This window comes from Loxodonta africana, chromosome 5 (genome assembly GCF_030014295.1).
Source record: "Loxodonta africana isolate mLoxAfr1 chromosome 5, mLoxAfr1.hap2, whole genome shotgun sequence".
Taxonomy (NCBI): domain Eukaryota; kingdom Metazoa; phylum Chordata; class Mammalia; order Proboscidea; family Elephantidae; genus Loxodonta; species Loxodonta africana.
In genome coordinates this window covers 134,055,301-134,082,731 of record NC_087346.1, presented here as the reverse complement: position 1 = coordinate 134,082,731, position 27,431 = coordinate 134,055,301, and the positions used below count along the sequence as shown (strand labels likewise).

General features: G+C 45.4%; 1 long non-coding RNA gene across 9 annotated transcripts in view; it reads right to left on the bottom strand.

Moving 5' to 3' along the window:
- The window catches only part of LOC111751048 (uncharacterized), a 124,343-nt gene that overhangs the window by 15,689 nt on the left and 81,223 nt on the right, over positions 1–27,431 (bottom strand). For 5 of the 9 annotated variants that reach the window (XR_010322144.1, XR_010322140.1, XR_002786118.2 and 2 more), the window contains one exon: positions 22,117–25,082. This is a non-coding gene — a long non-coding RNA (uncharacterized LOC111751048). Of the gene's footprint in view, positions 1–13,603; positions 19,004–22,116; positions 25,083–27,431 lie in introns of those variants that run through there. The other 4 variants (XR_002786117.2, XR_010322141.1, XR_010322142.1 and 1 more) reach the window with 4 other exon arrangements.

Genomic DNA, 27,431 nt, shown 5'->3' with positions numbered 1-27,431 from the left:
ATGTGGAGGGAGAAGCAAGTAGGAGGCAGGTGCCAGAGGAGAAGACAGATTCAGGAACACAGGGCTTGGAAATCTCTCTTGGCTACCTCAGCCTTTGGCTCAGAAGGGAGGCCCATCTGTAGCTGGGGACCATCATTTCACGGCCACCCTGTCATCACAGGGGCAGGAAGTCTCCCTGAAGCAAGACCTCATTCCAAAGTGTGAATGGTCTGAAAGGCAGTGTTTCAACTTGAACCTCAACTAGGTTAGTCAGGGATTCAGACATGTTTACATGTCAGGACCACCGAAGAGTTGGACCCAAAAGATGTCTGTGTTCATAGACATAGAAGCCTCATCCCTGTAGCAGCTCAAAAGGCTGGGCTAGGAATGTGTGTCAGGGCAGAGTGGTTCCAAAGCTTTCAGGAGGATTGACACTCAAATGGCCTCTGGCCCAACTCTAGGGACAACTTCATTTTCCTGGGGAGAGCTACCTGTAAGTAGTGCCGAAAAGGCTACTTCACTGGCTCCTCTGTGTGACTCTAGGATGACAAGAGCACTTTACTTTGGGACTCACATAACGGCGACAATCACAAAAGTAGAAGAGATAATTTTCCCCATTTCAGTGGACAATGCAGCTGAACAGTATTGGCAAAGCAAACCAACTTTAGTGCCAGGCACCATCAGCAATCTGTGTGTATGCGTGAGCACATGTGCGCCTATGTGGCAGCTTTGAGGACATCACAAGGTAGAACTGGAGGGGATGAAAATGGCAGATGTTATGAGGTGGTTGAGAAGACTAAACTCATGAACACATGTGAGACAATTTGGGGGAACCCTCAAAAATGAAGTAGGGAGAATAGGTCCCCCACATTTTCTGGTGTGGGCAGAGATGAGCAAGCATTTGACAAATATCTGCAGAGTGTCTACCATGAGCCTTGGACGAGATAGACCTAGTCTCTGCCCTCTTGGAGCATCTGATCTGATGGGGAAAACCACAAGCAACCAAGATATTATGAGTGTAATAAATGTTACAAACAGGAAGGTAGAGCGTGCTACATGAGTGGATAAGCGGGTTACAGAGACTGATCTAGCTAGTGGTAGGACAAGGAAGGCTTCTCTGAAGAAGTAGGTTTGGAAGGGAGTACTTCTGGAGCTCTTGGGTGGACAGAGAGAAGCAAGAGGCACCAGGTCTATTACTGTCATCATGAGCCTTGGTGTGGCCTAAGAATCTTGGACCCTTATTGCATTTCCCAAGAGGTGTTCTCAGCTGACACTTAGCCCATTGACGTGGGACCCTGAACCTGTTGATCTTAGATGAGTCATCTCCAGTACCTGAGGCAGCCTCCCTGGCCTTCTGCTTCCCTGGAGTGACCTTTGATCAGCTAATTTGTCTGCGGGGGTAAGAAGGAAAGCAGTACTTGATAAAAGGCAACTACTGCCATAAGAGTAACCCCTCCCCAACTACCCCATTTTCAGGGCCCAGAGGAGAAATTTTCTGCACAGAATTCACAGACGTTTCTGCCAAGGGACAGTCTGAAAAACGGCAATAGCCTGAGGAAGCTGTTCAAACTCCATCCATTTTGACACTTGGCTGGATTAGCAAGCACCTCTTGCCTCGGAGAGTGGGAGCGTTTCCAGAATTAGTCCTCCCGCAGAAGGGGAGGTTGAACGAACAGGCATATTGTTTTTTCATAGCTGTCTTTCTTGTTAATGTTTGGTCCGCCAGCCATGCATTTTTGGAGTGTTACATAGGCTTACACTAAGCTTTCATCACAGAACAATTAGGACCAGCGTGGGGGAGGCCAGAGGGTCAGAGACAACAGATGGGCGTCCACTTAAGCAGGTTAGAAGTTCAGTTGCTACAAAGGAAAGAGACTCTTCTTTGGGGGAGTGAGAGGCTGGGAAGAAAGGGTCAGAATGGAAAGAAGACAGAGGACCTCTCCTTTCTGAGCTATCCCTGCTTGGTACCCTTTGGGACGAGTCTCTATACCTTAGGCAGTTGTTTAAATTTTCTATAAAGAAGCATCAGCAGTCTTGGCTAAATCAAGAAGCCAGAGGCCTGATGCCATACTAAAATAGCATCACTGCTGTGTTTTCCAGCTAAGGGATTACTCCTTGGTGAGCCAGAGAGCTCTGGAACATCGTTTGGAAGCAAAACCACATTTTTTCAGAAAAAAAAAAAAGTTTGTATGCAATGAAGTCTAGGTTTAACTCTTGAGGGCAATCAGTACAGGAACAGCCATAGGGTCTTTGCTGATGTGCTTCTGGGTGGAGGGTAAGTTTCCTTTTGGTAAAAGGTCAGCTAAGAGCATTGTCTCCCAGAAAGATTGTTTAATAGAATCAAAGTGCTGGTAAACCAAACAAAACCAAATCCATTGCCATCAAGTTGATTCCAGCTCATAGCAACACTATAGAAAAGAGTAGAGCTGCCTCATAGGGTTTCAAGGAGTGGCTGGTGGATTCAAACTGCCAGCCTTTTGGCTAGCAGCCATAGCTCTTAACCACTGCTCCACCAAGGCTCCAAAAGTGCTGGTAGTTGGTAGCAAAGGAGAAAAAGTAGGATCATGTGAGTTAGCCTTTACTGTACAACAAGCCACCCCCAACTAAGTGGCTTAAAACAACAACCATTTTATTTATTATGGTTCTATGGGTAATCACTTTGCTCTGAGTTCAGCTGGGTGGTTCTTCTGTTGGTTTTATCTAGGGCCATTCATCTGGCTTCAGTTATTTAGAAGCTCAAAATGAGTCTGGATAGTCTATGATGGCCTCACTTACTTTTCTAGCAATTGATGCTGGCTGTTGGCTGGTCCATCCATCTCCAGGAACCAGCCTTGGCTTCTTCTCTTGGTGGCTGTGTTCCAGAAGCAGTGAGAGAGGGAAAGGCTCAATGCACAAATGGTTTTCAAGTCTCTGCTTGTGTTATGTTTGTTGTCCTATCAGCCAAAGCAAATCACTTGGCCAAGCTCAGAGTCAATATGGGAGGGGACTACACAACAGCCTGGGCACAGGAAGGATGAGTCATTGGGAGCCATTACTGTAAATGTCAACCCACAAGAAGGAAGTAGATCTGAAGTGAGGTTGAATACCCTAGCCTAAGTGGGATCCAAACATGCGAGTCAGAGTCCATATGAGCTCAAGCAGAGGGGAAGAAAACTAGAGAATGGTCTTGTTGAGTGTTTGGAACAAGCCTGTTATTTCCTGGGGATGTTGAGGTAAGGAAACACTTGGTTTAGTAAGACTTGCATAACTCAAGTGGAGTCATGTTTAGTGGCTCATAAATTTTTGTAGCAGTCCCTCTTCCTTCCTTTCCCTCCATATTTACACATATATTCGTATAGATACAACCCGACATTCCCCAGATTCCTCCAACCTGTGAGAAAGAAGGGGGTGTAGCCACAGAGTCTAAACAGGAAACCAGACACCACCTCCACTATCTACAACAGAGGGAATTGGTTATACTGGTGATGGAGGAGCTGAGAGCCAAATAGGGAATGGTGAGGCAACTTGGAGATTAGTAACAGCAGAAGGCCATTGTTAACCTAAGGCTGGAAAGGCAAAGAGAGAAGGCCAAGTTATAGAGACCAGAGACCAAGGTCACCTGTTAGAAGCTAGAACCAGAATGGGTCTGCCTGGTGGGAGCTGGAACCACAAGGGAGACAGAGCCACAGCTGGAGAAGCTATCAAAGGCAGAGAGGGAATGAGAGCAGAACCTGGCTTCTCCCTTCCTGCCCAGCCCTTATCTCCTGCCAATGCCTCTCACTGGCTGAGCTCAGCCAGAAGCCTATTGGTACAGGGGCTCAGAAACACAGCCTACAGGGGGAAGCACTCCTATAATACAGAGCAGAATAGAGGAGGGTGAGGAATGGATCCAAGTTCAAAGAGGCCCATGCAAACACATCTACAGTAATAACTGGTATGTTACCCCTGTCTGATAAAAGGAGACTTCAATGTTCTGCAAAGTCTAATTGCTGATTTCTGTGTGTCTCTGGGAGTATCTCATGTGCACTCAAGAAAAGCTGTCCAGCTCTCCTCATTGATGTGGCATTTCCGAAGTCCATTGAGAAGAAGTGCCTCCCTCCCTGTTGCCTTGCCTAGGCTGCTCTCCTCTGCCACCTTGAGACTGCAAACACTTGATGTGCCAAGGTAGTATCATACATTTCTAAGGCCTCCACAAGTTAGAGCCATAGAATATTGAATATACCATAGACTGCCAGAAGAACAAACAAATCAGTCTTGGAGGAAGTACAGTTAGAATGTTCCTTAGAAGGAAGGATGATGAGGCTTTGATTTGCTTACATTGGACACATCATCAAGAAGACCAGTCCCTGAAGAAGGATATCATGGCTGGTAAAGTAGAGTATCGGTGAAAAAGAGCGAGACCCTCGATGAGTTGGATTGATACAGTGACTGCAACAATGGGCTCAAACATACCAAAGGTTGTGAGGATGGCACAGGACAAGGTAACATGTCATTGTGATATACAAAGGTGGCTGTGGGTCAGAGCCAGCTCAGTAGCAGCTAACAACAACAGTCCTCTCCAAAGCTGGAAGACGCCCTTTCCACTCTGTCATTCTCTTCATCACGTAGCCCTTCAGAAAACTAATTCATTTAGCTTCTTCCTGCAGCTCCTCCTGAGATACACACATCTGGGACCAGGCAGGGAAAAATGTCCAAGACAGACTCCCCTCTCCCCCATCTAGGAATATCTGACCAAACTATTCCCTCATTCTTCTTCCATGAGAACACCTTCCTGCAAATGCACTCCTGGAAGTTCAGCCATCTGTATATCAGACCTGTTCAGTCATACATGGATGAGTTCCAGATGAGTTCAAGCTGGGGCCACTGCTGTGGGTACACACTCATACACACATGTACACATCCGTGCACACGTAACAAGCCCTGGTGGTGCAATGGCTAAACCTTGGCTACTAACTGAGAGGAAAGGTTAATGATTCGAACTCACCTTGCTGCTCCATGGGAGAAAGGCTTGATGAGAAAGACCTGATGATCTGTTCCCATAAAGATTAGAGCCTAGAAAACCCTATGGGGCAGTTCTATTCCGTCACATGAGGTCACTATGAGTCGAAAATCAACTTGACAGCACCTAACAACAATGCACACAAATGTGCAAACACACTTTCACTGTTACTACCACAACCCCTACAAAAGTGTGCAAGAAATAATAAAAATTATTATTACCTTCAATGTGTCAAGTATTTTATACTTAATTTCTGTAATCCTGATGACAACTCCACAAGTAGACATAATTATTCTCATTTACAGATGAGAAAACTGAGGTGCACAAAGGGTTTGTGACCAGCCATAGGTTATACAGATAATAAGCAATGAGGTCAAGATGTTAAGTCAGGTCCGTATAATACTAAAGTCCATGCCCATCGCCTACCATGTTGCCTCTCAACATACATGTTGTTAGGTGCCATCGAGTTAGTTCCAAGTCATAATGACCATATATATATATATATACATACAACAGAATGAAACACTGCCAGGTCCTGTGCCATCCTCACAATCCTTGTTATGCTTGAGCCCATTGCTGCTGCCACTGTGTCAGTTCATCTCCTTGAGGGTCTTCCTCACTTTTGCTGACCTTCTACTTTACCAAGTATGATGTCCTTCTCCAGGGACTAATCCCTCCTCATAACAAAGTATGTGAGACATAGTCTCGCTATCCTTGCTTCTAAGGAACATTCTGGTTTTACTTCTTCCCAGATTCCTTTGTTCTTTTGCAGTCCATGGTATATTCGATATTCTTCACCAACACCGTCATTCAAAGGCATCAATTCATTGTCCAGCTTTTGCATGCATATAAGGCAATTGAAAACATGATGGTTTGGGTCAGGTGCAACTAAGTCGTCAAGGTGACATCTTTGCTTTTTTAATACTTTAAAGAGGTCTTTTGTAGCAGATTTGCCCAATGCAATGCATCGTTTGATCTCCCAAGAGCTGCTTCCATGGACGCTGACCGTGCATCCAAGCAAAATTAAATCCCTGACAACTCAACTTTCTCTCTGAGGTGCAATCCATACTGAAGGCTATAGTCTTTGATCTTCATCAGCAAGGGCCTCAAGTTCTTTGCCTTTCAGCAAGCAAGGTTGTACAATCTGTATAACGCAGGTTATTAATGAGTCTTCCTTCAGCTCTGATGCCGGGTTTTTCATATAATCCAGCTTCTCGAATTCTTTGATCAGCATATAGATTGAAGAAGTATGGTGAAAGGATATGACCCTGACACACACCTTTCCTCACTTTAAACCACGCAGTACCCCCTTGTTCTGTTCAAATGACTGCCTCTTGATCTATGTACTGGTTCCTCATGAGCACAATTAAGTGTTCTAGAATTCCCATTCTTCGCAATATTATCATAATTTGTTATGGATAGCAACCTATATGAGTGACATTTTATTCTTGTTTTGGCACAATTTCTTGCTTTCCTTAGGAGACTTGAGCAAGTGGTTTTTTCCAAGGCTTCTGGTACATTTCAGTATCAAAGAGTACCATCTTCTGTTGAGTGGTCCCTATTTGAGTTTAAGGACTATCTAAAAACAATTGTGATCAATGCACTATTTCATGCTTTTGTGTTGTTTTCCAAAGACATTTGTTGTTGGTGGTTTTTTTTTTTTTTTTTTTTTTTTAAGATAGGCATACCTGGAGATGATATAGCCTGGGGATCTAGAGGCTATATAGCATTGTGGTTGAGAACGGCAACTTTGGCATTGGACACAGCCTTGAGTAAGGAATTTTCCACGTGTACACAAAGCTGCGTTGTAGCTGGAAGTGAGGGTGATGCCAGCACAGGACTCAACAGCCAAGTCAGGCCAGGCCTGTGTAATCTTAGCAGCAATACAGATTTGGAGAGCAGGGAGAGTCAGAGGGAGGCAGAGAGATCAGTCATCTCACTGGTCCCTGTGAAAGGTGCCGGTGATGACTCTTCAGTTCTGGGACAAGGCTTCTTGTACCTTACGGGCAGGTGTGGGCAGCACAGCTGTTGGAGACAAGGCGTGTGTTCAGAGAATGACCGTTCTCCAGCCTCACCCCTGCAAGTCTTCTGGGCTGCCCACCCTGTGCTTGCTGATAACCAGGGTCCGGTCCTCAGGCCTGGGGCCTCAACTGCCTTGTTCACCTTTATTTATTTCAGGCACCTGCTCTTGGTAGGTGCTCAATAAACACTTGTTGAATGAATGAACAAGTCAAAGTGATCAATTTAAAAATCCATTATAAATTTCATCTGCACAAAATCTTTACTCCTATTCCATTTTCATGCAGTGCAAGGTCACAAATACCAACACATTTTACTTTTAAAATATTTTACAATGTTGCCTTAGTTTCCTAGTGCTGCTGTAACAGAAATGCCACAAGTGCATGGCTTTAAAGAACAGAAATTTATTTTTTTACAGTTCTGGAAGCTAAAAGCTCAAATCATTTTCTCGGCCATGTCAATTCTTTCCTTGTTAGGTAGTCTCGGGCTTTCCTTGGTTCCTTGGCTTGTAGACAATCCCCACATGATATCTGTCTTCCCTCATGTATGTGTGTGTGTCTCTGTGTCTATGCTGCTCTTTATATAACTCAGAAGTGGTTAGGTTTAGGACCCACCCCCACATGGGTATGACCTCAACTGAATGACTGATTGCATTACCTTAGGTTATATTATGGAAGATGATTACATTACATTACATATAAGGTAATTACATTACATTACATTACACTACCCTACACTATACTAGATTACATTACATTACATTAAAGAGACCTGGAGGCACAATGTTTAAGCTGCTCAGCAAAATGTTGGCAGTTTGAACCCACCAGTGACTCCTCAGGAGAAAAGACCTGTTGATCTGCCCCCATAAAGATTATAGCCTAGGGAAACTGGATGAGGCAGTTCTACTCTGTAACACATGGAGTTGCTATGAGTTAGAATCAACTCAACGGCACCTAACAACAACAACATTATATTACATTACATCCACAGTTACAAGGATTAGTATTCCAACACATAGTTTGGGAGGGCACAATTCAATCCATAACAAATATTAAGAAAACAATATTACAGAATGATTAGAAATTGAAGGAAATAAAAAAATTATTGTCATGCTGCATGTTTCCCTCGTGTCTTTGCTCAAGTACTTGTATAATTTTATCCATTTGAATTTATATGTATATTACGTTTTCTTTCTTGTGAATTTTTTTGCCGCAGGACATTGTATCCTAAGTATTTCTGTGCTGCCACCTAATCTACGTAATCATTTTGCGTCACCTCATAGCATACTCTCAAAGTGCTACACAAATTCAACTCCCCTGTCAGCAGTGTTCTTTCTCTGTGGACTATCTCTTCAGTGTACAATTGTGCAATAATTTCTTTCATCTTTTAGAGAAAACTCTTCCCATACATCTCCTTCTTGTCTCCACCCCATGTCTTTCCTTCCTTTCACAGCAAAACTTCTCTTGTATTGTCTGTCTCCCATTCACTGTCTCCCATCCTTCTCTCTTTTCTCTTGAACCAACTCCATTCAAGCTTTTGTTCCACCACTCCCTGAACTGCTCTTGTCAAGATCATCAATGACCTTCATAGGGTCATTGCTAAATGCTAAATCCTATGACCAATGCTAACTCCAATGGTCAGCTCTCAGATCTCATCTTACTTAACCTATCAACAGCATTTGGCATTGTTGTTCACTCCCTCTCTCGACTCTCTTTCTTCTCTTGAATTCCAGGAGAACTCACCTGGTTTTCCTTTTGTAACCCTGACTGCTCCTTCTCAGTGCTCTCAAACTCTGAATGTTGGCATGTTCCAGAGATGAGCCCACAGAGCACGCCTTTCCTCTGTCCACACTCATTCCCTTGTGAGGTCGTCTAGTTTCTGCTACCTGTGTGCCCTGAGGACTCCCCAGTTTTACACCTGCAGCCCAGACCATTCCTCTGGACTTCAGACTCTTAAAACCAAAAACCCACTGACATTGCCACTTGGATGACAAATGGGCATCACAACCTTATGTGTCCCCAAAAAAAAACTCCTGACCTTCCTCTCTAACCTTCTTCTTCCATAGTCTTCTCAGTAAATGGCAAGTCTGTCTTTCCAGTTGATGAGACCAAAACTCTTGGTATCATCTTTGATTCTTCTCTTTCTCATTCTACCTCCAATTTGTCAACAAATCCTGTTGGCTCTACCTAAAAAAATACATAAAATTGAATCACTTCTCATCCCCTCTACTGGTCAAAACCACCATCCTATTACACCTGATATCAAGACCACCCTTACTTCATCTAGTTTTGCCCCCTACAGTTAATTCGTAATGCAGCAGCCAGGGTGAGTTCTTGTTAGCACAAGTCATATTGCATTATTCAGAATGTCCCAATAGTGTACCACTGCACGCAGAACGAAAGCTAGTGCCCAGATAGTAGCCTGCAAGGCCTTCCACATCTGACGTCCCATACCTAGACCTAGTCAGCTGCTCTCCTCCTAGCTGATCCAGTCCACCTACATAGGGCTCTTTGCTGTTCCTCAAGTGTTATGCTTCTACCACAGGATCATTGAACTTGCTGATTTCTCGGCCTGGGACACTCTTTCCAAAGACTTCTGACCTTTTAACTTTTTCAGGTATGTGTTCAGATGTGAGACCTTTCCTAACCACCCTAGAGAAAATTTCAGCCCAACCCCCTGCTCATCCTATTCCACTTGCCTGCCTTAATTTTCTCCATAAACCTGAAGCCGTTGAGTCGATTTCAACTCATAACAACCCTATAGGACAGAGAAGAACTACCCCATAGGATTTCCAAGGCTGTAATCTTCACGGAAGCAGACTGCCACATCTTTCTTCCACTGAGCAGCTGGTGGGTTTAAACCACCAACCCTTCAATTAGCAGCTGAGTGTTTAATCATTGTGTCACCAGGGCTCCTCATTTTTCTCCATAGAACCTACTATATAATTTACTTACGTGTTTTTGTATTGAGCCTGTTCTCACTAAACTATAAGGCCCTGAGGGCAGAAATTTTTATCTTTGTCTTGTCCACTGCTGTATAACCAATAGGAGCCCTGGTGGCTCAATGGTTAAGCACTCAGTTGTTAACAGAAATGTTGGCAGTTCGAACCCACCCAACGTCTCCATGGGAGAAAGACCTAGTGATCTGCTTCCATAAAGGTCACAGTCTAACTGCTCTAACAGAGATGAAAACAGAGAGTCCCAGACAGAGCAGGAGAAAAATATAGAATAAAATTCAAATTCACCAAAAAAAGACCAGACTTCCTTGTCTGGCAGAGACTAGAAGAACTCCCGAGACATGACCCCTGGATACTCTGCTAACTCAGAACTGAAACCACTTTCAAAGCCCAATTTTCTTTTTTTTTTAATTAATTAATTGTATTATACTTTAGATGAAGGTTTACAGAACAAACTAGTTTCTCATCAAACAGTTAGTATACACGTTGTTGTACGACATTGGTTAACAACCTCACAACATGTCAACACTCTCCCTTCTCAACACTGGGTTCCCTATCACCAGCTTTCCTGTTCCCTCCTGCTTTCCAGTCCCTGCTCCAGGGCTGGTGCACCCCTTTAGTCTTGTTTTGTTCCATGGGCCTGTTCAATCCTTGGCTGAAGGGTGAACCTCAGAAGTGACCTCATTACTGAGCTGAAAGAGTGTTTGGGGGCCATACTCTCAGGGTTTCTCCAGTCTCTGTCAGGCCAGCAAGTCTGGTCTTTGTTTTCGAGTTAGAATTTTGTTCTGCGTTTTTCTCCAGCTCTGTCTGGGACCCTCTATTGTGATCCCCATCAGAGCAGGCAGTGGTGGTAGCTGGGCACCATCTCGTTATACTGGACTCAGCCTGGTGGAGGCTGTGGTAGATGTGATCCATTAGCCCTTTGGACTAATCTTTCCCTCGTATCTTTAGCTTTCTTCATTTTCCCTTGCTCCTGAAGAGGCGAGACCAGTGGAGTATCCTAGATGGCCACTCACAGGCCACAGCCCACTTTTCAGACAAAGATGAGACAGGCCTATAAGACAAACAATAGCACACATGAGGAATATGCTTCTTATCCAATCAAAGGTATGAGACCAAATGGGCAGCTCCTGCCCAAAAGCAAGACATGAAATCAGAAAGGGACAGGAACTGGGCAAATGGACACAGGGAGCCCAAGGTAGAGAGGGGGAGTGTGCTGTCACATTGGAGGGATTGCAACCAATGTCACAAAAAAAAAAAAGTGTATAAATTTTTGAATGAGAAATTAACCTGAGCTATAAACTTTCACCTAAAGCACAATAAAGTTAAAAAAAAAAAAAAAAAAGATTATACCCTAGAAAACCTTATGGGGCAGTTGTACTCTGTCCTGTAGTGTCACTATGAGTTGAAATTGACTTGACAATACCTAACAACAGCAACATACACCCGGAGCTAAGAACATGTCTGACACATAGTATTTACGGAATGAATTATTCTGGGATCTAGCATCTAAGAATTGCAAGTCTCACCCATGGGACATGAGAAAGCAGTGCATAATGACAAAGAGCGTGGCCTGCCTCTGTGTGTCTATTGTTGGTAATCAGACTACCTACCTTCATCTGTTCTCTTGACACAGCTCTGAGCCCCTGGAGGGTGAAGCTGGTGTTTTATCATCCCTGACCATGGAGGCCATGGTTGCTGCCACCCAGCACAGGGCCTGTAGCAGAGGAGTTGCTCATGAAATTTTTGAGTTAATTAAAAAAGCAAGGAAAGGACTCCTGAAAATAGAGTCTGGAAGTGGCCATGACCAGCTTTCTCTGTTTCTCAGTTCTGCCTTGGGCCAGCTATGTACTAAATTTATTCACTTATTTACTCCATCAGTCAACAGATGCAACTTTGGAAAATCATGGGATTGTTTTTATTACCAACAGCATTTCTCCAAAAGAAAATGAAAAGGCCTACTCCTCTAATGTTTTCCCCGAAATCGTTTTTGTTCCAAATAGAAACTTTCATGTCCCCATCCAATCAGCACAAATCCCAAACACGCTGTCTGGCCAAGCCCAGGGCCGTTTTAGCTCACCGTGCCCTGCTTCAGAATTTTGGAGAGTTTTCCCTGAAGAAAGCTCTCCTCCACCCCTTAAGTGTGCTGTCTATGCCTCACCACCCCCAGCAGATGTGTGGTCACACGCAATTAGGTGGGTGCAGGCCATTAGTGGACAGACAGCATGAAGTATGCACCAGTGGGCCAAGAAGCAATCAGTGGACACCCTAGCACAGTGAGATGATTGTGCTCGCCCCAGCCAGGCCCCTGAACTCGTGCAGAAGGCTGACCTCACTTGCTTTCTTCTTCAGTGCTAACCTTCCAGTTAAGAAGCCCTGGTGGCACAGTGGGTAAGCTCTCAGCTACTAACCAAAAGGTCAGCAATTGGAACCCACCATCTGTTCCGTGGGAGAAAGATGGGGCAGTCTGCTTCTGTACAGATTTACAGCCTTGGAAACACTATGGGGCCGTTCTACTCTGTCCTATAGGGTCATTGCGAGTCGGAATTGACTTGACTGCAATGGGTTAGGGTTAACTGTCCAGTTAGCGTTATAATCTGTGCTTTAGGCAGGAGACAAGAGAGACTGAGAAGTGCATCCTGCCAATGAATAAGGGGCATTGCCCTTCATGACCACTAACATCCTGCCACGTTTTTGGTTGTCAGACGCCTGAGTGTGATTGTTATAAGAAGCTCAGAAGCAGTAGATATGTTGGTCGACACCTCCTACTTAGATCGAGGGCGATTGACTCCATAGTTCAAGTCTCTGTCTGGAGGAAGAATTGATTTCAGAGGAAAGCAAACTTGCCGTCTTCATACCAGCTCTGTCTTCATCCAGAGGGACCCATTCCAACCGTGCTTTTGGTCTGTGCCCATTAGTTTTTTGGGTTTATTCTGAATTGTCATATTTTGCATAGAAGGTGTGCAGTAGTAGTTATAATTGTATAAGTAAAAAGGAACGAACTGCTGATACATGCGACAACATGGGTGAAACTTTAGTGCATCACGCTAAATCAGTGATTCTCATCCAGGGGTGATTTTGCCCCCACCCCAGGGGATACTTGGCAATGTCTGAAGACATTTTTGGTTGTGACAACTGGGGAGAGTGGTGTTATGAGGTAGAGGCCATGGTTGCTGCTAAGCATCCTACAATGCACAGGACAGCTCGCTACCACAAAGAATTATCTGGCCCAGAATTTCAATAGCGCCAAGGTTGAAAAACATGGTGCTAAGTGAAAGAAAAAGCCAGACTCAAAAGGCTATATACTGTATAATTCCACTTAAATGACATTCTGAAAAAGGCAAACTACAGAGACAGAAAATAGATCAGTGGTTGCCAGGGGCTGGGGATGGGAGGAAGGGATTGACTTCAAAGGGGACAAGGGGATTCGGGGAGTAATGGAAAGGTTCTCCATCTTGATTGTGGTGGTGGTTACACCTATGTATATGTTTGTCAAAATTTACAGAACTGTGCACTAAAAAGGGTGATTTTTACTATATGTAAGTGATACCTTTAAAAAAAACCCAGTTCTATTTGAACCTGAGCAATTCTAAATAAGTTAAACCATAAAAAAAAAAAAAAAGAAGTCACCAAAAAACTGGGAAACAGAGGTGAGAGCTGGTAAGAAACAGGGAAACGTAAGCTTTCTGTTTGCTAGTTCTCCAAAACTGAATTACTGATTTCACCTCACCTTGTAACTTACTCCTATCTTAGCAAATGGCAACATATTCCAAGTTAATTTTGTTGTTGTTGTTGCCCCACACTTTTTCAAAAACAGCTTTATTGAGGTATAATTGACATGCAATGATGCAATGAATTGCACAAGCTTAAAGCATAGATTTGGTAAGTTTTGACATCTTGACATACCTGTCAAACCATTGTCACAATCAGAAGGAACATATCCATTCTCCTGAAAAGTTTCCTGATACGCTTTTGTAATCCTTCCCTCCCACTCCACACTAAAAAACAATGACAATACTTATCTCATGGTGGTGTAGTGGTTAAGAGCTCAGGCTGCTAACCAAAAGGTCAGCAGATCAAATCCACCAGCCTCGCCTTGGAAACCTTATGAACAGTTCTACCCTGTCCTATAAGGTTGCTATGTGTTGGAATCAACTTGATGACAACGGGTTTGGTTTTTGGGTATCTCACAGTGTTGTGAGAATTTAAATAAGACACAAGTATAGAGAGAAGCTTGTTATACACTTCACTGTCTTTCTTTAGCCATTGTATTGTGAAAAAAAACCTGAGCTAAACAGCAGAAGACTCAGATTCCGTGCCCAGATTTACTGCTTTTTCTTGGGCTTGGAGGTGGGGGTGAGTAGTGAGGATTAAATAAATGCCAGAAGCAATGAAAATGTGCTTAATAAATGCTTGTTGAATGAATGAATGCACCAGAATGAATTAATGACTAGAAAAACCTAGCTTTAGAAACATGAGCAAGAACAAAGTGCAAAAATCTAGATAAACAAAGGACGTTACACAGTCTAGTAGCACTCAATACAAGTGCACTTTAAACTTAAATATTTCTCAGATGACATTTACTTTCTTTCCCACAAAACACACACTTCTTTCCGAAATCCTTAAAGTAGTGGCTGGTTCCACTGATGGCTTAGTCCCCCAAACCAGAAACCTCAGACTTATCCTCAGCTTCCCACTCTCCCTCAACTTCACAGTCAATTCCACGGACACTTGATGTTCTTGTCTCCTCTTCATCTCCATGGCGATGGGCAAGTTCTAGCTCTCATCAGATCTCCTGTGGTCTATTTCAGTAACCTTCTAATGGGCCTCCCACCTCTTCTTCTCTGCAGCCTAAAATCTTACTAAAACATCATGTTTTTTTGGTTTGTTTGTTTTTTCTCCTGCTTTAAATCTCTGCTACCTCTCCGTTATGCCAAGATGAAGTCCTACCTCTACAGGTACGAAACTTTTCATTACCTGTACTAAGTTGACCTTGGCTGTCCCTCCTCACTCCTCCATCCACACCTGAAGTTTCAGCCACACCAATATGTTCATCTCTATCTGAATATACAACAGTCTTTCTTAGCCCTGTGTCTTTTTCACATGTTCTCTCTGGCTGGGGGTTCAGTCCAGAGACATTCTCCACCTCTCTTTCTGAAGAACTTCAAGACTTATCTCAAATTTCCTTTCCTAATTTAATCAAAGAGAGGTAGCCATGCCCTCCTATACAAAAAAAAAAAAGAATTGTGGCTTTTAACTCAGTTCTGACTCATGGCGACCCCATGTGCTACAGAGTAGAATGGCACTCTGTAGGGTGATCTTTCAGAATAGATTGCCAGGCCTTTCTTCCGAAGCACCTTTGGGTGGGTTCGAACCACTAACCTTTCAGTTAGGAGTAAGTGCTTAACCATTTGCCTCACCCAAGGACTTCTTCAGCACCACTCTCTTATAGTTCTTACCGCATTGATTGACAACTATTTGTCTCATTGTCTATCTTTCTTATTAAACTACAATTTAGCAAAAAGGGAGCTTACAGCGTTCATCTTTCTCCTCCTGACATCATATCTAGTCCACTATAAGAGCTCCATAAATATTTGAGAACAAATAGCTTGAAGACTTCTTCTGAAATCTTCAGGTCCAACCTCTGTGGGGACTCATGGAATTTTATTCATCAGCACTGGCTTTTACTGTCCGCTGGTTCCAGGGAAAAGACCCAACATGGAGATCTGACCTTAGACATACTTTCTGGTTGCCACAGGGTTCTTAGTTTGTTGGGGTCACTGAGGAGGTAACTCACCTGGTCAAACGTTCTGAAATGCAACCCTTTTTCACTCTGTCACTCATCTACCTACACAGTCCTGATGGGAAGACTCCAGCCAGCTGGTCTCTTTGATACCTTCCACCTGGCATACTCATTCCTTTCTACTTGTGCCCAAAGCTGAGGACCTGGGGAAGAGAGTGAACTTAAGAGTTGGAATGAGCTCTCATGTCAGAATCTAAAAGCATTTTTCTTAGTTTTTCTAAGAGCCACTGTCTTCGAGAGGCAATGAATTTAATAGGGGAGAGCCAAAGGAAACCTAAAGACCATCTTCAGTTCCCCAGCCACCCACCTCCTCCTCCTCATCGTCCTGGCTTCACTCCCTGCCCACCGGCTCTACCTTTCCTTCCAAATAGCCCAGTGCGTGCTCTGGGCCCTTTTCTTGCTCTCGGAAAGGAAAGAGCCTCTCTCATCCACCCCGGGTGATGTGTCCAGTGCATAAAACCAAAAAACCAAACCCAGTCGATTCCAACTCATAGCGACCCTGTAGGACAGAGTGGAACTGCCCCACAGAGTTTCTAAGGAGCGCCTGGAGGATTTGAACTGCTGACCCTTTGGTTAGCAGCTGTAGCACTTAACCACTACGCCACGAGGGTGTCCAGTGCATGGTAGCCATTTATTCATCCGTTCGTTCATTTACTTAATAATATTCCATCTTGTTCATCCATTCGTTCATTTACTTAATAGATCTTCCATTTTCCACACTGGAGGAATCCAGGTGTTTGCTTACATTTGAGAGGGGAGAAACACAGGGGCCCACCCCCTTCCCTAACCCGAGAACCATACATGTGTCCCTGTGTACACACACATACTTTTGAAGAAATTCCAGTCACTTCCTAATAAAGTTCAAGTGGTGTATTCCAGCCCACTCTGAGTCCAGAGTGTGTCAGGAGTTTTTGTTTGTCTTTTTGGTGATGAAATATATATATATAACCAAAAATGTGTCATTTTAACCATTTTCAAGTGTTTAATTTAGTGGTATTAATGATATTCACAGTGTTGTGCAACCATGTTATTGTTGTTAGCTGCTGTCGATTTGATTCTGACTCACGGCAACCTCGTGTGTGGAGTAGAACTGCTCCATAGGCTTTCCCAGGCCTGTCTTCCGAGAAGCCTTTGAGTGGATTCAAACTGCCAACCTTTCCGTAGTCCAGTGCTTAACCATTTGCACCACCCATGGCCTCCAAAATGGAGTTTAGGAGAGACTGAGAACCAAAACCAAACCAGCTGCCGTTGAGTCAATTCCTACTCATGGCGACCCCATGTGTTAGAGTAGAACTGTGCTTCGTGGGGTTTTCAATGGCTGATTTTTTAGGCAGTAGACAGGACTTTCTTCAGAGGTGCGTCTGGGTGGACTCAAACCGCCTACCTATTGGTTAGCAACTGAGCTCATTAATTGTTTGTCTACTCAAGGACCTTAGGAGAATTAGGTAGAAAGTAAGGAGTGAGAACAGGCAATTGAAGTGGGGAGCAGAAAGATGGGGCCGGGGGCAAAGAAGAGGTAGAGTCAGGAGACGTTGTTGACTGTTTTTTTTTTTTTTTTTTTTTCTGTTTTTGTTTTAGGATTGGAGAAATAACAGCAGGTCAGTGTAAGGATGGGACTGAACGAGGGAGGGAGTGACTGAATGCAGATAAGGGTCAGAGAGGGTTCGCTGTCCTGTGGGAGAGGTCTGAGCAGGAGCAGGTTTATAAACCTAAAGAGGATCCCAGGAGATGGACGATAGCTTCAGGGAGAGCAGATAACAGAGGGGCCAGGGGCCGATCCCCCACCATCCTCTCTGCTCCAGTGGCGGTCTGTGCCCTACCCTCTTCCTGACACCAGAATCTGGCTTTCCCAATAGCTGCTTTGCCTGGAGCCCAATTAAGGCAAAGATACAAATGTGCCCGGCGTGGCCCCATGAAGTCTGGCCTCAGGGCTGCAACCCATTTGGAAAACGTTTTAATTTCATTTGTGTGTTTTTTCAATTTGATTATTAAGTGCTGTTTGCACATGGACGGGGGAAGGCCTGTTTTCATTCGCCGATCCCCCTTCCTCCCTGGCCTACGTGCCTCCCTGGTGAGTAATGGGGAGGCTGCTTTTCTGGAACATAAGGGAAGACTTCCAGCAAATTGCAAAAGCATGTTCCTGCCTTGAAAAATCCTTTCACACTTCTTTTTTAACTCCGTTTGTAAAGTTCAAGAAAAGCCTCCATAAAAGTACTTTAAGAGGCCTTAACTTTCTTTGTTCTCCATTTCTTTTTCTGTCTTAAGGGGGTCTGTAATTTAATGGGATAATAAACAAAACACAAATCCAGAGCGGTGAGCGGTGTGATGTAGCCGGTGAAGAAAACTTTAGAAATGTCAGAGGTTTGCAGGTTGGAGGTGCCGGGGAGGGGGATTTTCCAACTTCCTTTCCAGGAGATGACAGGCTAGCACCCATTTTCTCCCCCTTAATCTCCATAGATTTCTGTCTAAAGATATTTACATTTAACACAGGCCCAGAGCAGCGGGGCTGACAGAAACAGCAAAGCCATAAAGGCTCAAGTAGAGCAGCAAATCCTTTTAGGTACATTTCAGGGGCCTGAAAAAATAAGGAGAGGAGATAAGGAATAAGAACAGCTGTTGCCAAGGATTTGCAAAGAAGGTTCTCACCTGCAGGCCAGAGTGGGGACTTATCAAGGCAGAGAAATGCAGACAGTCCTTAAAGGGGATCTGTGGCTATATAAGGAGCTTCCCTCTGCAGAGAGGGGTGTCTGTCCTGCTTTAGGTCATTGTCAGACCAGGAGGCTTTCTGAATATGGGCAGGGGAGGAAGGAGCAGAGAGGTAGGGGCCTCTGATGCTCAGTGACTGTTCTGGAGGCATTGCAGGGGCAGCCGGGCCAAGGGCTATGGGGGGCTCAGTGGGCAGTGCCCAAGGACTGGGGCCCTTGTCTTAGCCCGTTATTGGTCTAGTCCCTTTTCCCAGTGTCTGAGTCTGCCTGGTGCTGAGCATCTGATGTATCTATCTTTAGCGTCTTGGCTCCAGAGCTGGCCGAGTAAAAGCGGTGCCCCCTCCCATTTCTCTGCCTATAGCACCCACTTCACTCCTGGCTATGCTTCACCTCATTTTCCTCTCTCACACCACTGGAAAGTACTCTCAAGAGAGGATTGAGAACACAACTCTGAGATAGACAAAGATTTATTTCCTGGGGCGGGAATGATGAAGAATAGATGGTCTCCCTGCCCCCAAAGTCCTGGGTCTTGGTTGTAGAGTAGAACCTGCGAAAGCCCGAACCTGTGTAAGACAGAGACCCGTCAGAGAAGGAAAACTCAAATATTTCCCACTAACAGAGAGCAATAGGAAAGTGGTAAGTTGCACACTGTCAAAGGCAGAAAACTTTCAAAGCCTGGAAAAACAAGGCAGTCGCATCGAGTTCAGGCTCTCCAAGGTTTCACTAATATACCTTGGCTCTGAAGGCTGCTGTTCTCCTCCTTCCTTCCTAATTCAATAACAGCCCTGAGAGGGCGGCGACCCAGCTGTAATTAAAGGTGTCTGCCCAGAGTTCTGGGACGCTCCATTAGGGCCTGTGCTCAGTTACCCAGCACTGGTCATGTAAGTGACAGGCAGAAAACCAAAAACCCAGCCTGTTGCTGTCAAGTTGATTCTGACTCAGAGCGGCTCCATGTGTTAAGAGCAGAACTGAGCTCCACTGGGTTTTCTCGGCTGTAATCTTTATGGAGAGGTGTCTGGATGGCACAAACAGTTTGTGCTTGGCTACTAACCAAAAGGTTGGTGGTTTAAACCCACCTAGCAGCACCACGGAAGAAAGACCTGATAATCTGCTTCCATAAAGATTACAGCCAAGAAAGCCTTATCGAGCTCAGTTCTTCCTTATAACACATGGGGTCACCATGAGTGGGAATCGACTCAGCGGCAATGTATTTGGTTTTTGTTGGCTTAAGCTTTACAGAAGCAGGTTGCCAGGTCTTTCTTCCGTGGCACTGCTGGGTGGGATTGACTCACTAACCTTTTGATTAGTAGTAGATTGTAAACCGTTTGCACCACCTTTGACAGGCAGAAGTGAGCCTGAAATCTCCCTGCACCTTGGGCACCCCATCTGCCACAGAGAGAGACCGGGGAGCCCCCCCTCTAACTGATTTCTTTTTTTCCAACTGGAAGCTGTCCTGGGAAGCCTGTTGCTCTGCATGCCTTGCTCCTGGCCCGAACCCTGCCTGCCTTTTTCTCTGCCTTCTCCCCAGCTGGCCCAGTTGTCTCCTCTCTGTTCCGCCTTCTCCTCGCCCTCTCTGTCTTTCTCTTCCTCTTTCTGCCCCTCTGATCTTCGAATTCCCCCTCTCCTTCCTACACCCGTCGGCAGAGGGCCAGGGAGTAATCAGGAGCTGGCTTCGGTGGCTTCAAGCTTGGCATGGGTTTCATGCTGGTGTGGTTTCCCCAAAGGTCCCTCATCACACTCCAGACTTGGTTTTTTCCCAGAAACCCCCTCGCAGGCACTCAGGGGAGAGTTGGTTGATAGCCGTGTCTTTCTTTGTGGCAGCCCTAAGAATAATCTCAGCCAGACACCCTCCTTCCTCCAACACTGAATCTATATTTATCTCCATTTTACAAATGAGGAAACCGAGGCTCACAGAGGTAAAGTAACTTGTTCTCTGGAGCTTCTGCTGCTGTGATTGTACTTTACTACAGGAGCCCTGGTGGCGCTGTGGTTAAGAGCTATGGTGAGCTATGGCTGCTAATCAAGAGGTCGGCAGTTCAAATCTGGTAGCCACTCCTCGGGAACCCTATGAGGCAGTTCTACTCCGTCCTAGACGGTTGCTCTGAGTCGGAATCCACTTGATGGCAATGGGTTTGGTTTGGTTTTAGGAAGTACCAGAGGCTGCCCTGGGTGGTGTAAACGGTTAAGCACTCAACCACTAGCCAGAAAACTGGCAGTTCAAACTCACACAGAGGCACTTCAGAAGACAAGCCTGGCAATCTGCTTTTGAAAGATCACTACCTTAAAGACCCCATGGAGCGATTTCACTCTGCACACACATGGCCAATACGAGTTGGAATCAACTCAAAAGCAACTCACAACAATAAGGAAGTATAGTACTCCCCAGATGGGGCAAGTGGTTAAGTGCTCAGCTACTAACTCGAAGGTTAGCGGTTTGTCCCCATCCAGGGGTGCCTTGGAAGAAAGGCCTGGAGATCTGCTTCTGAAAAACCAGCCCTTGGAAACCCTATGGAGCAGAGCTCTACTCTGAAAAAGTGGGGTCACCATGAATCAAAATGAAATCGAGGACAACTGGTTTCTTTTTAAGGAGGTACAATTGTACCTCACTTGCTAAATGCATCTAATTCCATCTCCTTCTAAGGAACAATCTGGTGGACACGGTTACACCAGGGTTGAGAACCCTCAGTTCTCTGACCCCCTCAACTTCTGCATGCCCTCACTGAGACACCCAGCTTCCTCATGCTTCCAACTGCCCTTCCACCCATGCCAATTTATCCTAAGCTTGATCCATGCTTTGGATCTTTCCATCTCTGCCAGAACCAGCTGAGCATGAGTGAGCAAGATGGTTTCAGTTTTGACCCAGCTCCCAGCTCAAGCTTCCCTTACCAGCCACTTGAACGCACAGTACATTTGTATGTGCTTGCCATGAGATTGGTTCAGCATGGCAACACCGAAACTGTCAGCCCCTTTGCAGCCAGTCAGCTTCCTCGATTAACTCAGGAGTATGGAGAACCTCATAAGGAAGCTTTATTAAATGCAAAGAAGATCGCCACTTTCAAACGTGCCTGTGGAGAAGCCTGAGCCAGCTCCTCATGATTATTCATCTGAACTAACTGGTCCTTTGCAGGAAGATGAGTGAAAGCAGAGCTTGTTCCCACAGCCAGGAGAAGCCGCCCCCCAACCCTCCTTTGGCCCCCGGAAGGTTCTTTTTAGGGCATGCTGGTTTTTACAAATGCCGAAGGCTGTTTCCTCTCTGAGCTGAAGGACTTGGCTGAGCGATGGCCACACAGCCAGACACACTGCACTACATGGTTAGGAGGAGTGTTTATGGGGTTCACCGCTAATGGCTCGCATTTATGGAGCATTGTGGAGTAGCTGAGTGGGGCCAGCTAGGCCAGGACACCAGTGCCATCAAGGAGGCCTGGGCTCTGCAGCTGGCCACACACACAGGCATCCCTGTGCAGTGGCAGCTGCCACTGGACAGTTCCGTTAAAGGCTTCTGGACGAATCCGAGGCTCCCTGGAATTCAGGCCTTTCAGTGCTAGCAATGCCCTGACAACGATGGCTCTGCTGAGGAAGCTGTGGACCAGACTATTGGATGAGGCTTGTAATAAAAATTATTAGAGTTATAAGAATAAAAGTTAACATTTATTGGGTGTTTGCCTCATGCCAGACATTGAGGAAAGCACGCGCATGCCTTTTTTTTTTTTTTTCTATTTAATCCTCACAACAAGCCTAAGAGGTTGCTCCCATTTTTTATGAAATCATTGTACAGAAGAGGAAGAAGGCTCAGAGAAATAAAGTATCTTGCTCAAGTCACACAGCTGGGCTTTGAACGCTGGTGGTCTCACTCCAGAGCCCAGTGGCCTAGAGGTAGAAAAGTGAATTCTAGACATTCACTCACATCATTTTAAATCACAGTTAAGTCAGGATGACAAAGCGGTTAAGACAAGCCTGTTGGTATTCTAAAGGACTAGGTTTGAACTCTAGCTCTGCCACTTACCAGTTCCTTAAAGCCCTTAAGCCTCAGTTTCCTCACTAAAAATGGGGATAGTGATAACATCTACCACCTGATCAAGTGACATATTGCATTGGGCAAATCTGCTGCAAAAGATCTCTTTAAAGTGTTAAAAAGCAAAGACGTCACCTTAAAGACTAAAATGTACCTGGCCCAAGCCATGGTGTTTCAGTTGTCTTACGTGAATGTGAAAGCTGGACAATGAATAAGGAAGACCAAAGAAGAATTGACGCCGAATTTTGGTGTTGGTGAAGAGTATTGAATATATCATGGGCTGCCAAAAAACGAACAAATCTGTCTTGGAAGAAGTATAGATAGTATGCTCCTTAGAAGCAAGGGCAAGACTGCGTCTCACATACTTTGGACATGTTGTCAGGAGGGATCAGTCCCTGGAGAAGGACATCATGCTTGGCAAAGTACAGGGTCAGCAAAAAAGAGGAAGACCCTTGATGAGATGGATGGACACAGTGGCTGCAACAATGAGCTCAAACATAACAATTGCGAGGACTGTACAGGACCAGGCAGTGTTTTGTTCTGTTGTACAACAACAACTAGAATTGTAGAATGCCCACCACGGAATACGCCCCCGATAAATGTATAACAATGCACACCCATGCCACATCCCTGAGGTCAGTGGAATGGTGGATCTGAGCATTGCTGCTGTTTTGAGCTGCCATCGAGCTGGCCCCCACCTCATGGCAACCGCAGGCACAACAGAAGGAAACATTGTTTGGTCTTTTGTCATCAGTCCATTGTGATCCATAGGCTTTTCAGTGGCTGATTTTTGGAAGTAAATCACCAGGCTTTTCTTCCTAGTCCATCTTAGTCTGAAAGCGCCACAGAAACCTGTTCAGCATCATAGCAACACACATGCATCCACTGACAGATGGGTGGTGGCTATGCATGAGGTGTATTGGCTGGGAATCGAACTCAGGTCTCCCACATGGAAGGCAGGAATTCTATGACTGAACCATTAATGCCCAGATCTGAGTATAGACCCTGGAAACAGGAGCCTTGTGATGGATTTCTTCTGTGGCTCACTTTCCATTTGTGAACGCTTAGATATGTCATACAACTGTCGTGATCCCCAGTTTTCTCATCAGTGGAATGGGGGCAATCATAGGTCCGACCTCACGAAGTGGGACGTGAGGAACGGAGGAGCTAGATATGTGCAAACACAGTTTGCCTCTTCTGAGGCACTACAGAAATGCTACTTGTTGTCTTTGGAAACTCTGGCTGGATTTCTTCCTTTGGAGCACAGCAGCCTTGCACATTTTGTGTAGTTATGAGCAGTGAAGGAAATCGAAACCCAACATTCAAAGTTCTTATGCACTCCAGGGGGAAGATGCGACCAACAAAAATAAAACATTCATTAAAAACACAAATGACATGTCCACATACACATACTTGCAGATAATCACTTACAGCCGTGCGGAGATGTTTGTGCAGGCTGCGGGATTTTGCTGGAGTTCTTGCGGTGACTTATCCTGCATCTGGGGAGGTTTCTGGAGGTATGGGGTTGAGGGTGGAGAAAGGAGTGGGAACTTGGATTCATTTCATTCTCATCTTGTCTCCCCTGCACCGGCACGGAGTCGGTGCTCCATGCTGCTTACAGAACCAGAACAGGAAGTGGGAAAAGAAACACTAAGCAGGGGAAGTAAGCCGTGTGGAGGTGACTCAGAGGGAGAGCAGGCGCTCCTCTACGTGCTGAAGGCATGAGTTTATTTTCTTTAGCCTTTTCTGCCAGGGCTTGGCCTATGATATGCCTGGAGGGCCAGTTATCCTTTAGAAGAAAAAAAGAGAAAGAGAGGCAGCGCTTGACTTACGCAGTGTTGTTATACCCCACCTTCATGCATATTTTATACACACAAACCACTCCTAAAATTGTAACTCAGGATGAGGCAGCAGAAAACTTACAGAACAGACGCTTAGGGGTTGCCCCCCACAGATCTGTTCTCTCCTTCCTTGCTCCTTCTTGTTAGTTGCGTAGAGTCAAGTCAGCGCTCTGACTCATGGCAGCCCCACGCACAATGGAGAAAGAAGCTGCCCAGTCCAGCACCATCCCCGTGGTCAGTTGCGGATCAGACGGTGGTGCTCCATAGGGTTTTCTCTGGCTGATTTTCAGAAGTAGATCGCCAGACCTTTTGTCTTAGTCTGTCATAGTCTAGAAGCTTTGCTGAAACCTGTTCCACATCCTCGCAACACGCAAGCCTCCACTGACATGCGGGTCAGCAGCAGCACATGAGGCGTGTTGGCCGGGAACTGAACCAGGGTTCTCCTGCATGGAAATTGAGAATTCTTCTACTGAACCACCACGGCCCCCCGCCTTGCTTACAGCCCCCCGACTCTGTTCAGGGGCCACTCTACAAGGACAGTTATTCCAGTGGTTTTGAAAGGTATTAGCTTGAGGAGGCTGAACTCACTGTCTCAGAATCCCCTTTCCTGTGTTATTTAATTGGGTCACAGGAGATATTTTCACATGAGATTTGGAAGGTAAATGTGAAGTTTGGAAAGAATGGTGGCTGGGCCTGCGACTGCTTCACCTTTGACTGGATCCTCCTTCAGCTTCTCCAACTTCTCAGCCAGATCCGCGTTCAGCTCAGTAATGGAAGGACCAGCTTCTCCTGCAGGACATTAAGGTTGGAGGCAGTGAGAATTGGCACAGGCTCCAGTCCATTCTGTGGGGTATAGCTTATGCTCATGAGTTTCAGCTTGTCCTTGCTCTCGTCCCACTTTATATCCATCTTCCCTTCCCCACTGCCTGCCCTGTGGACTGCAAACCACAGCATCAGACGAAAAGACAACAACCCTATTGTCTTCATTTCCTAGTGTTGTTGTAACACAAATACCACAAAGGGGTGGCTTTAAAGAACAGAAATTTATTTTCTCACTGTTCTGGAAGCTAAATCAGAGTAAAGTCCAAATCAGAGCCTCGGCCATATTGATTCCTTCCTTGACAGTGGGCTGGACGTTCCTTAACTCCTTGACCTTCCTTGGTTTGTAGACAATCGTCACGTGCCATCTGTCTTGCCCTATGTGTGTGTGACTCTGTGTATTCTAGTCTTCTTATAACTTAGAAGTATCACGTGTAGTATCCACCCTACACCCACCTCATTAGTGCAGCAAAAGAAAATCCCTATTTCTAAACAGGATTATATCCACAGGTAAAGGGCCAAGAATTCAACAGGGATGAAGGTATAGTCTGAGTTGAGTTTTCCATTATTTGCATCCTAGTGATACTCCTGATTACCATAATGTCATAATTATAGTTTTAGTCTATGTTTCCTTAGGTTATATATTATAATATGTAATAGAATATATACATATGGAGGGCACAATTCAATCCATGTCACCTGTTGTAAGATGACATCAGTGTCAGACCTCCTCATCTAACTTCAGGACGGGGGAGAATAATCAAGATCAGCATTATCCCAAGGCTGACTCCTATGAGGTAGAGATCAAACACACTCCCACCTTCCAAACTCTTTACCAATTCTGACACCAGCTGTTCCTCCCACGGTAGTCTCTACTTCTCTGCTGGGTTTGATAATTCACTGCTACGACCACACGGAATTCACAGACCATATAGAGGATTATAGGCTTTACTAGGGAAGTAATAGTTCACAGTTCAGGATCAAGATCAGCTTGGAAGTAACAGGAACAACTCAGGATACAGTTCTTCAATCAGAACAGCTTCTTCTCAGCCATGCCCACAGGCAGGCCTCTGCTGCTAGGCCCTGCTCAGACCTGGCCTCTGCCCTGCTCGGGCAGGTGTTATAGCTGTTTAGCTCACTGATAAGTGCCTGGAGGCACCCCACTCCAGCAACAAGCCTCCTGTCTGAAGACACTCAGCTCTCTCACTCTGTGGGCTGGGAAACCTACTGTAGTCACCTCCCTCCTTGGGCTGTAAAGTTGACTATGCAGTCTCATGCAGGTCTCCTGGTTCTGCTGCCACTCTTTCTCTGCTGCTGGCTGGACTCTGCTGTGCTTGCTGCCATGTGTCACCATCTTGTGCTGTCTCCAGTGTTACAACTATCTCCGTCTCCTGGGTCTAGGAGGTTCTCAGTGCAGGGATCCTGTGTCCAAGGGATGTGCTCCACTCCTGGCTCTTCTTGATGCTAGTGAGGTCTCTCCTCAATCTCTGGGATTGGCTATTTTTTTTCTTTTAAATAATTTTTATTGAGCTTTAAGTGAATGTTTACAAATCAAGTCAGTCTGTCACATATAAGCTTATATACACCTTAATCCATACTCCCACTTACTTTCCCCCTAATGAGTCAGCCCTTCCAGTCTCTCCTTTCGTGACAATTTTGCCAGTTTCTAACCCTCTCTACCCTCCTATCTCCCCTCCAGACAGGAGATGCCAACACAGTCTCAAGTGTCCACCTGATACAAGTAGCTCACTCTTCATCAGCATCTCTCTCCTACCCATTGTCCACTCCCCTCCACGTCTGATGAGTTGTCTTCAGGAATGGTTCCTGTCCTGGGCCAACAGAAGGTTTGGGGACCATGACCGCCGGGATTCCTCTAGTCTCAGTCAGACCATTAAGTCTGGTCTTTTTATGAGAATTTGGGGTCTGCATCCCACTGATCTCCTGCTCCCCCAGGGGTTCTCTGTTGTGCTCCCTGTCAGGGCAGTCATCGGTTGTGGCCGGGCACCATCTAGTTCTTCTGGTCTCAGGATGATGAAAGTCTCTGGTTCATGTGGCCCTTTCTGTCTCTTGGGCTCATAGTTATCGTGTGACCTTGGTGTTCTTCATTCTCCTTTGCTCCAGGTGGGTTGAGACCAATTGATGCATCTTAGATGGCCACTTGTTAGCATTTAAGACCCCAGACGCCACATTTCAAAGTGGGATGCAGAATGTTTTCATAATAGAATTATTTTGCCAGTTGACTTAGAAGTCCCCTTAAGCCATAGTCCCCAAACTCCCGCCCTTGCTCCGCTGACCTTCAAAGCATTCAGTTTATCCTGG